The sequence below is a fragment of the Saccopteryx leptura genome, chromosome 5 (genome assembly GCF_036850995.1).
Source record: "Saccopteryx leptura isolate mSacLep1 chromosome 5, mSacLep1_pri_phased_curated, whole genome shotgun sequence".
NCBI lineage: Eukaryota > Metazoa > Chordata > Mammalia > Chiroptera > Emballonuridae > Saccopteryx > Saccopteryx leptura.
This window is the reverse complement of record NC_089507.1, coordinates 194,028,500-194,037,665: the sequence shown is the minus strand read 5'-3', so window position 1 is coordinate 194,037,665 and position 9,166 is coordinate 194,028,500. Positions and strand designations below refer to the sequence as shown.

At 40.7% G+C, this 9,166-nt stretch overlaps 1 protein-coding gene across 1 annotated transcript in view; it reads right to left on the bottom strand.

Annotated features, from left to right (window-relative positions):
• RNF24 (ring finger protein 24) overlaps nucleotides 1–9,166 on the bottom strand; it is a 69,517-nt gene that overhangs the window by 42,424 nt on the left and 17,927 nt on the right. The gene's annotated exons all lie outside the window — the stretch shown is intronic.

The window sequence follows — 9,166 nt, the reverse complement described above, 5'->3', positions numbered from 1 at the left end:
TTGAGCCCAAAGGTTGGGGGCTTGAGCAAGGGGTCACTGGCTTGTCTGGAGCCCCTGGGTCAAGGCACGTATGAGAAGCAATCAATAAACAACTAAAAGTGATGCAACCACGAGTTGATGTTTCTCATTTTTCCCCCTTCCTATCTGTCTCTCTCTTATTAAAAAAAAAAAGTTTTAATCTTGAAGTAATTTTAGACTTACAGAAAAGTTACATGAATTCCCTTATACCTTTCACCTAGCTTTCCCTAATGTTAAAATCTTACACAACCACAGTACAATAACAGGAAATCAACACTGGCATAATACTATAATACTATTAACTAAACTGTAAACTTTATTAAAATTTTACCAGTTTTTCCGCTAATGTTCTTTTTCTTTTCTAGGATCCAATCCAAGATCCCACATCATATTTAGTTATGACTTTTTAGTCTTCTCTAATCTGTGACACAGAACTGTGTCTTTAAAATTAATCAAGGTTTATTTGATTCTGAAAATGTCATGGTATTTCTCAAAACAGCTTTGAATATTGAAAACCCACCCTAGGAATTACTGGGTCTATGTGATGACCAAGGAAAAATCCTGAAATAAAGAGCCAGAGTGGCCCTAAAGATAAAACACACATACAGACACACACACACACACCAAAAACCAAACAAACAAACAAACAAAACCACTCTCTAAATAAAGGGAAGAATTGGCTGTGATAATCTAGATAGGTCAATCGTATTTAAGACACATGTCCATGGAAAATAAATCAACAATCAGTTATAACTCCCTGGAAAAGCACCAGGTGCCAGAGAGAAATCAATACAACTCTATTTAATGGAGCAGTCATGAAAGATTAATTTGCTTTTAAATTAAAGGACTTGAGTTTGTTCAGTCTACAGACTGGGTAACTTAATAACTAAATTCAAGTATACAAAAGTTATCAGAAGGCACTGAATTTCCTCTACATATGGGCTCCTTTTTCTAAACTGTAGTATAAAAGTTGCTGAGCTGTGGGTGACCTATTGCATATTCTGGACCCTTGGGAAGGTGCCTTCTCTAGACCCTGTTCAAGTTACTATGGGAGAAGTGGTAACAGGGTCCTTCATAAACCTTGATAGGTTACCTCTCATTCTTGAAGGTTCTGGGTTGAGCACATTAATTCCAATGCTTTACTGGTGAATTCTCACATACTAGAAAAGGTACTGTTTTTTTTTAGAATTCCTACAGAAGCTTAGTATCTCTGAAGAGGAAAGATCTGAATTCATTAATTGTATGTACTAAAACTGATACAAGAAACTTTAGTTAAAACCACAAGCACTACTAGAGTGGTAAAAGGAGAACAAGCTACCAAATGAAAAACAGCCTTGAAAATGAGAGAAAACAATGTCTCTGTGGCTTAAAAATTCATTAGCCAAGAGCCTGACCTGGGGTGGCGTGGTGGATAAAGCATTGACTTGGAACGCTGAGGTTGCCAGTTCAAAACCCTGGGCTTGCCTGGTCAAGGCACATACAACAAGCAATCAATGAAAAACTAAAGTGAAGCAACTATGACTTGATACTTCTTGTTCTCTCCTCTCCTCTCTCTGTAAAATCAATCAATAAAATTAAAAAAATTTTTTTTTTAAAAAATTCATTAGCCAAGAAATGAGGGCAAATCAGAGGGGTCCATAGTAGAGGAAGATGCCATAGCAGAAGCATTAACTACAGACTTTTAAGCTTAGCTACTCCCCCCCACTAGGGCTGTAGGCAAGTCTCAATGTCCTCATTGTAAAAGAAGGCTAGTTACAACATCCGTCTCTGGGGGATGTGCCTGGCATACAGGAGTGCTCATCATCATGATCAAGGTCTTTTAGTTCTTGGTTGTGAGGTTGGCACTGAGGTTAGTGTCTGAATATTCCTGAGTCAGAGATCATTTGAGCCCAGGCTACATCTCCCTGGGCCACTCTGGTTCAGATTCAAATCTTTGAGCCTGGGCCACAAGTGGACTCCTTTCTGAAGTGACTCAGACAGAGAAGGGAACTTTGGGAAACAGACATCAGTTTAGCTACGTTTCTTCAACAATTTCCAGATGGCTAATCTGTGTAAATCAAAAGCCTATTGGTTTTTTGGATCTTAGTTTTATAGACTTTTATAGTCATAAAACAGTATCTGAGATATTCCTGGCTAACTAAGCAAACCTCAAATAGTTATTAATCCAGCAAATTGTGCAAATTAACTTAAACTTCTAGATATTATAGCCTGACCAGCGGTGGAGCAGTGGATACAGTGTAACCTGTGAACTGACTTGAGTGTGGGCTCATCTGGCTTAAGTGTGGGGTTGTTGGTTTGAATATGGGATCAAGCCCAAAGGTCCATGGCTTGAAGTTCAAGATTGCTAGCTTGAGCAAAGGGTCGTTGGCTTGGCTGGTGCCCCACAGTCAAGGCACACATGAGAAGCAATCAATGAACAACTAAAGTGTCACAACTATGAGTTGATGCTTCTTATTTCTCTCCCTTCCTGTCTCTTACTAAAAAACAAAAAAAAAGTTTCTAGATATTTTAGTCCTAAGCATGGCCTCCTTTGTTTACTGGGATCACATTGTTCTTTTAAGAAAGACATGGGAAAACATCATCCTTAAGATGATTTCAGGCAGGCAATGGAACAGCTGAGACAATGGCACAGATGAAATATGTTATTTCAATATTCCGGAGGGTGAGTCGTCTGATTCTGCTGATTATTTATTTTCAAAAATTCTGAAAAGGTCACAACATTCCAGAACTGTGACTAATTCTCTAAGTGGGATTTTAAGAGCAAAGACTTGCCATATCATTAGCCCTGGAAGCTCTTTCCTACATAAAAACATATTATAAGACTATTACCAATCTTCATCATGAAAAACACTATTATTTTGATTTTATAGATGGATATATTAAAGACTATACAGTTGTGGTCCTTTACACCCCTCCCTGCCCAGATCAGGAATAGGAGATGGGGCTCTTGCTGGCTGGCTCAGTGGTAGAGCGTCAACCCGGTGTATAGATGTCCCTGGTTTGATTCCTGGTCAGGGCACACAGGAGAAGCGACTATCTGCTTCTCCACCCCTACCTCTTCCCTCTCTCTCTCCTCCCCTCCTGCAATCATGGCTTGATTGGTTTGACTGATCAGCCCCAGGCACTGAGGATGGTTCCGTGGAGCCTCTGCCTCAGGTGCTAAATATTGTATAGCTCAGTTGCAAGCATGGCCCCAGATGGGCAGAGCACTGGCCCCAGATAGAGGTTGCCGGGTGGATCCAGGTTGGGGCACATGCAGGAGTCTGTCTCTCTATCTCCCCTCCTCTCACTTGGAAAAAAAGAAGAAAAAAAAAAAGGAATAGGAGATGAGTGGTTCAGGTCAAATGAAACCTTTGCCTTACAAGGTATATGTTCCTAGTATGCTCACTGTACATCTAGGGTTGGGTCTATTCTCTCTTTGATCAGTTTCCCCAGGAATTACTGGGCTCAGTGGCAAAAAGTCACATTAACTCACAAGAGGCTGGCTCATAAATCATTTCAACTCATTAATTAAAATAAAAAATATATCTATCAGTTCTCTCTTGGAAGATTCCATGCATTAACCCTATTACAGAAAAGAGAATGACATATTCTTATGAAATGTTTCCATGATGTTATAAGCTCTTCTCATCTAAAAGGACAATTCTATTTAGAGAACAAGTATCAGTCACTAGAAACAGCTACTAAAGAAGGAATCCTTCTTTAGTGGAAGATACAATGGCAAATACTCTTTGGTTTTCTCTTTCGTTTATCATTAACCAGACTGTAGTAGAGACTCCCCATACCCCAATATCTTTTCTCCTACTTGAATTAGAATTTTCAGCTGGGCAGATGGCTATACTTCCCAGCTTTCCTTGCAGCTGTGAATGGCCACATGTCTCAAATCTAGCCAATGCGATGAATGTATCTGGAGGGGTCTGGTAATCATATATAGTACTGAAGGTGCCTTCTACCTTCTGCTTCACCCCTTTCTCCATCCTGTTCCATGTAATGTGTATGTCACCATCTTGCTCAATAACAAGATGGTTTACACCCAAGAGGAGGATAAAGTGTTAAGAGGGAAAAGGAGATAATCAGTAAAAGATCTATGATGCCTTGAAGCTCCATACCAGACCTGTGCCAACTTTTATGGAAGTTGAGAAATAAAGTTTAATCTCATTTTAAGGTATTTGTTTTGGGTTTTCTATTACTCACTGCTGAACCCATCTAACATACTGGTGTTCTAGGTGAGTAATATTTTAAATTATTTTGTATCAATAGGCATTTGGAATATCAGATCATGGATCCTAATTCTTTTTCAGAAAAAATGTTATTTTTTGAGAAGACTATACATACCATTAGCTTTCTGCCATGAAACATTAAATAACTAATTAGAACACAGGAAAGCTGCCATTACAATGCAATTTCCTTGATGTGATGTAGAAAGTAGTATGGAATCATCAGTAATACAGTTACCAATTATCTTCACAGAATCACAGAGTTAAAGACTGTTAGCACTAATTAAATATTAGTTTAATTCCCCACTTTACAGAGAAAGAACCTGAGGCACAGAGAGGTTGAGTTTTTCAAAGTCAAAGGCTGGCTTTTTTTTTTTTTTTTTTTTTTTTTTAGCTATGCCACAACTTTGAAGGGGTGGTATATGCTCTGAGAATTGTACTTATATGTATCCTGTTTCCAACAACTCATTTATACTAATACATAACTACTGTTTATTCCCAAATAAAATACCTAGCATTTATCTCATCAGACTCACATAAAAATAAAAAATATAGCATGTGCCTGACCAGGCATGGGCACAGTGGATAGAGCGTCGGACTGGGATGTGGAGGACCCAGGTTTGAGACCCTGAGGTCGCCAGTTTGAGCACAAACTCATCTGGTTTGAGCAAGGCTCACCAGCTTGAGCCCAAGGTTGCTGGCTTGAGCAAGGGGTCACTTGATCTGCTATAGTCCCCCAGTCAAGGCACATATGAGAAAGCAATCAATGAACAACTAAGGAACCACAACGAAGGATTGATGTTTCTCATCTTTCTTTCTTCCTGTCTGTCTGTCCCTATTTGTCCCTCTAACTCTGTCTCTTCTACAAAAAAAAAAAAAAAAAAAAAAAAAAGGCATGTAACTAAAGTTATTATATAATATATCTGAGTCATGCAGAATATTCAGCAGGAAAATTAGTAACAAGAGGAAAGTAGCAAGTAAAATGACAGTGTTGTGCCCTGGCTGGGTAGCTCGGTTGGTTAGAGAATTTTCTGATATGCCAAAGTTGCAGGTTCAATTCCTGGTCAGGGCACATATAAGAATCAACCAATGAATGCATAAATAAGTGTGGAATATTTTTCTCTCTCTCAAATCAATAAATAAAAGTTTTTTAAAAATTAAAAATAAAATGGAAAAGTTAAATTTTTAAAAAATATATACTTAGGTTTTCCAGAGCTGGAAGTTAGTCTGAATAAAACCTATATGCAAGGCCCTGGCCGGTTGGCTCAGCGGTAGAGCGTCGGCCTAGCGTGCGGAGGACCCGGGTTCGATTCCCGGCCAGGGCACACAGGAGAAGCGCCCATTTGCTTCTCCACCCCTCCGCCGCACTTTCCTCTCTGTCTCTCTCTTCCCCTCCCGCAGCCAAGGCTCCATTGGAGCAAAGATGGCCCGGGCGCTGGGGATGGCTCTGTGGCCTCTGCCTCAGGCGCTAGAGTGGCTCTGGTCGCAACATGGCGACGCCCAGGATGGGCAGAGCATCGCCCCCTGGTGGGCAGAGCATCGCCCCATGGTGGGCGTGCCGGGTGGATCCCGGTCGGGCGCATGCGGGAGTCTGTCTGACTGTCTCTCCCTGTTTCCAGCTTCAGAAAAATGAAAGAAAAAAACAAAAAAAACAAAAACAAAAAACAACAAAAAAAAACCTATATGCAGACTCCACTGATTTTATTGCATTTGTGGTGAGTTATCTTAGCCTGGAGAAAGTCCTGAAATTGTTCAAGGGAATCCAGTTTTCTTCAGCTTTATAGGAACTTTTAAGTCATATTATATGTAAAATGTCAGAAAAATATTAAAATTACAACCTCAGATCTAATAAATTCAGAAGTGAACTATGTATCTTAACTTCATTAAATGTAGTGATTTTAGCTTCATTAAAGTTCATTATATAAAAAACAAGTTTCTTACCACAAGACGTGGAATTTCTATAAATTCAGACTAAACAATACCTGGTACTTAAAAGATTCTGGATGAAATAATTGAAATACCTCCAAAAAGACAAAAAGCACCCTTGTTTCTGGCAGAGGATAGAAAGGGAGAATATACAAGCTTTGGGGCCTCCAAAGAGAAGAGTTTCAACCCCACAAATCCCTGTGCTTACTACTCTCTAGCCCACACAGCACTTAACAAACAAGGAAACAGGACAAAGGGCCCTGGCCAAGGAGCTCAGTTGGTTAAGCATCATCCCAAAACACCAAGGTTGTGGGTTTGATCCTCAGTCAGGGCATATACAAGAATCAACCAATGAGCCTGACCAGGCAGTGGCGCAGTGGATAGAGCGTCAGACTGGGATGCAGAGGACCCAGGTTTGAGACCCCGAGGTTGCTAGCTTGAGTGCGGGCTCATCTGGTTTGAGCAAAATCCCACCAGCTTGAACCCAAGGTCACTGCCTCCAGCAAGGGGTTACTCGGTCTGCTGAAGGCCCACGGTCAAGGCACATATGAGAAAGCAATCAATGAACAACTAAGGTGTTGCAACACGCAGTGAAAAACCAATGATTGATGCTTCTCATCTCTCTCTGTCCTGTCTAGCCCTCTCTGACATACTCTCTGTCTCTGTAAAAAAATAAATAAATAAATAAATAAAATCAACCAATGAATGCATAAATAAGTGGAACAAATTGATACTTTTCTCTCTCTCTCCCTTCCTCTTTATCTCTAAAATGAATTAAAGAACAAACAGACAAACAGGACAAAGGCTTGATGAGGCCTAAGCATAGAGGCTATTGGCTGCATTAAGTGAAGATGAAAATACAACACATTGAGATACAATTTCTATCTTCAGCCAAATAGTAAAATCAACTCTACTACTCAACACCTAGGCTAATGACTCGCACACTGTAGGTATTTTATAAGCATCTGTTTAATTCATCAGGTAGATAAATGTAATTTTCATCACTAAAACCATTTTAGAGTCCCAATGAGGAATAATCAGCTTTTATGCTTAGCTCAACAAACTAAAAATAAGTATACTGATCTTATCTATGGTCTTTTGAGGCATTTCTTTATAATGATATTCTTTCATTCAGAAAGACCCACAGTATTATTTTTAAACGAACAGCATAATCATAACACAAGGATTTGCCTAAGGTGAAGTCACACTAGCACATACTTTTAAGGGCCTTCTCAAAGAGTATGTTTAGAAGCTGTCTCGAAATGGCCACTAATCTAAGGATACTGACCTGTTTAATTTTCCATTCGATATCAAGTTTACTTTCCTCATAATATGCAAGTTCAGAAGATGAATAAAAACAAATGTGCTAAGTAGGTTTACAGATATTTGTATGGAAAATAATACAATAATTAATAATATAAGAATAAATTGTTTTGTGTACTTACAACAGTAAACTTATTTTTGCCCCACCCTTTACATGGGAGCTCACTCTATAATATAGAATGCAAAGAAATAGATCAGTTCCATATAATATGGTATATAGCATCAAAAGCATATTCGAGATACAATAATACAGTCTAGAGGGCATATAACATTATTTAGAGTGGAGAGACATTATCTCATTATAATTTCAACAAACTTGCCCACATTAGGTTTAAAAGAGAAATTCTTATACTAAAGAACACAGAAAAATGGTGGTGAGTTGAATATTGTAGCTCTTTAGAATTTTATTTATATGGTGAGACATTGATATTTTAAGTTTATCCTCTTTATAAAAAATACTATTTTTTTTGTGGGTACATTTGTGAGTCTAAAAAGAAAAAATATTTAAGAACCGAAGCAAAAAAAAAACCCCACAAAAAAACTTGCTGAACTTTTGGTCAAGATGGCGGTGTAGATAAACATGGTACTTAAATCCTTCCACAACCACACCAAAATTACAACTGAACTACAAAACTATCACCATTCAGAACCACTTGGAATCTAGGCAAATGGAAGTTCTACAACTAGGGATTTAAAGAAGACACATTGAGACTGGTAGGAGGGGTGTAGACATGGAATGGGCTGGTCCCATACCCATGAGTAGCAGTTTAAAATCAGAGTCCCAGCCCTGGCCAGTTGGCTCAGTGGTAGAGCGTCGGCCTGGCGTGCGGGGGACCCGGGTTCGATTCCCGGCCAGGGCACATAGGAGAAGCGCCCATTTGCTTCTCCACCCCCCCCCTTCCTCTCTGTCTCTCTCTTCCCCTCCCGCAGCCAAAGCTCTATTGGAGCAAAGATGGCCCGGGCGCTGGGGATGGCTCCTTGGCCTCTGCCCCGGGCGCTAGAGTGGCTCTGGTCGCGGCAGAGTGACGCCCCGGAGGGGCAGAGCATCACCCCCTGGTGGGCAGAGCGTCGCCCCTGGTGGGCGCATGCAGGAGTCTGTCTGACTGTCTCTCCCCGTTTCCAGCTTCAGAAAAATACAAAAAAATAAAAAAATAAAAAATAAAATCAGAGTCCCCGGCCCCACACCAGGCCTCCCAGCCCAGGGCTCCAGAGCCAGGGAGAGAAGTCACTATGACTTCTAACAGTAAAAACCAACAGCATTGTGGCTGAGTGAGACAGAGGGCTGTGGGAGTCCCAGGCAGTTCCTCTTAAAGGGCCAATGCACAAACTTACTGGGACTCACTCCCTCTGAGCTCCAGCACTGGGGCAACAGTTTGAAAGGAATGAGAGACATACAAGGAGGATTGTCAGGCATCAAGGCAAAAGCTGGGGGTGCAGCTTTCTGCCAAACAAAAGTGCTGGTAGAGGCCATTGTTCCTGGGTTGTTGGGGTTTTTTTTTTTGTATTTTTCCAAAGCTGGAAACGGGGAGGCAGTCAGACAGACTCCCACATGTGCCCGACCAGGATCCACCCGGCATTCCCACCAGGGGCCAATGCTCTGCCGATCTGGGGTGTTGCTCTGTTGCAACCAGGGCCATTCTAGCACCTGAGGCAGAGGCCACAGAGCCATCCTCAGCGCCCGG